This window comes from Macaca fascicularis, chromosome 2, assembly GCF_037993035.2.
Source record: "Macaca fascicularis isolate 582-1 chromosome 2, T2T-MFA8v1.1".
Lineage (NCBI taxonomy): Eukaryota > Metazoa > Chordata > Mammalia > Primates > Cercopithecidae > Macaca > Macaca fascicularis.
In genome coordinates this window covers 52,171,924-52,174,025 of record NC_088376.1, presented here as the reverse complement: position 1 = coordinate 52,174,025, position 2,102 = coordinate 52,171,924, and the positions used below count along the sequence as shown (strand labels likewise).

The window sequence follows — 2,102 nt, the reverse complement described above, 5'->3', positions numbered from 1 at the left end:
GTAAGAAGAGCTCTCATCCATTGCTGATGGGAATGCAGTTTTGGAAAACAGTTTGACAGTTTTTTACAAAACTAAATATACTCTTACCCTACAATCCAATAATTACACTCCTTGGTATTTACCCAAATAAGTAGAAATCTTATGTTCACACAAAAACCTATGCAAGACTGTTTATAGCACCTTTATTTATAGTTGCCAAAACTTGGAAGTAACCAAAATGTCCTTTGATAGGTGAATGAATAAATAAACTGTGGTACATCTGGACTTTTGGACCATGGGATATTATCTAGCTCTAAAAATAAATGATCTATAAAGTGATGAAAAGACATGGAGGGACCTTAAATGTATATTATGAAGTGAAAGAAGCCAGTTTGAAAATACTACATATGGTATGATTCCAACTATAAATGCCATGGAAAAGGCAACACGATAGAGACAGTAACTAGATCAGTGGTTGCCAAGTGTTAGTGAGGAGGGAGGGAGGAATAGGTGGAGCATAGAGGATTTTTAAGAGAGTGAAACTACCCTGTATGACATTATAATGGTGGATATATGTCATTTTTCATTTGTCCAAGTCCATAGAATAAACAACAGCAAGTGAACTCTAATGTAATTTATGGACTTTTAGTGATAATGATGTGTCAGTGGAAGTTCATCAGTTGCAACTAATTTACTGCTCTGATGCAGGATGTTGGCAGTGGGGGAGATTTTGTGTGTATGGAGGTGGCTGTGGGCTTGAGGGTGGGGAAAGGAGGTATATGTGAACTGACCCCTCTTTACTTTCAGTTCAATGTTGCTGTGAACTTAAAAGTGATCTTAAAACTAAATAGCTTTTTGTCTGACATCTTAGCGAGGTTAAAGTGGTTACTGCTACCCCCTGGGCATCGTGATGCTGCCCAAGGATGACAAGAAGAAGAAAGACACTGGAAAGTCAGCCAAGAAAGACAGAGACCCAGTGAACAAATCTGGTGGCAAGGCCAGAAAGAAGAAGTGGTCCAAAGGCAAAGTTTGGGACAAGCTCAATAACCTAGTCTCGCTTGACAAAGCTACATATGACAAATTCAGTAGGGAAGTCCCAGCTGTAAGCTTATAATCCCAACTGAGGTCTCTGAGAGACTGAAGAGTAAAAGTTGTCTGTCCAGGGCAACCTTTCAGGACCTGTTTGGTAAAAGACTTATCAAACCGGTTTCAAGGCACAGAGCTCAAATAATTTACACCAGAAACACCCAGTGTGGAGGTATTCCAGCTTCTGGTGAAGATGCAGGAGCAAGTCCAACCAATTGTATATTTGGAAAAATAAAACCTTATAAAATAAAATAAAATAAAATAAAATAAGGTCTGTATTAAAAATATCACCCAATAGCTTTCAAAATTCCCAAAGCCTAGGCCAAACCTGAAATCAATTAAATCAGGATATATGAGGTGTGACCTAGACATCAGTAAGTTTTTGATAGAACCCGTGAATCACAAAGAACCGTCAAGGCTGAGAACTACTGCCCTAGAGAATGCTACTCAATTAGAGTCAGGTTAGACTCACCACTTGTAGCTCACTTAGAGTTAGATTAGAATTGCCAATTAGAATTATTCAGGCACTTTAAAAAAATATATAGATGAGCAAGCCCCACTCACTGAAATTCTAATTCATTTGATCTGGGGCAATGCCTGGGTATTAGTATTTTTAAAAGCTCTTCAGATGATTCTAGTATACAGCCATGATTGAGAATCACTGACCTCAAGAATAGTAAATTCCTAGAACATATGCTTCCAGCTCTCAGTTCTACATCCATGGTAAACATCGCTACTCGTTCCCAGAACTGTTTGCCAATGAACCTAGGCTTTGAAATCCATCTCTCCTCAGCCTGTCAAGCAGGATCAATAATTGTTCTGAGTTGCCAGTGGAATCCCCTTTGGCATCTCTGTATTATACATGTATTCCATCCCCAAACCAGAGATGGCTTTGTTGGACCTGACCAGCTTGATTCCTTCCTCCATCTCCATGACTTGAAAGATCTGACATTTTCACAGGAAAGCTCTCCAAGGCTGTGACCCTTCGACAGCCTTGTTTAGGCTTTAGGACAATGCTGTACTTTCACACTGTGCCT

At 39.4% G+C, this 2,102-nt stretch overlaps 1 pseudogene; it reads left to right on the top strand.

The window, feature by feature from the left end:
* Positions 1–889: 889 nt before the first annotated feature.
* On the top strand, positions 890–1,320 carry LOC135969446 (small ribosomal subunit protein eS25-like; annotated as a pseudogene).
* Positions 1,321–2,102: the final 782 nt, after the last annotated feature.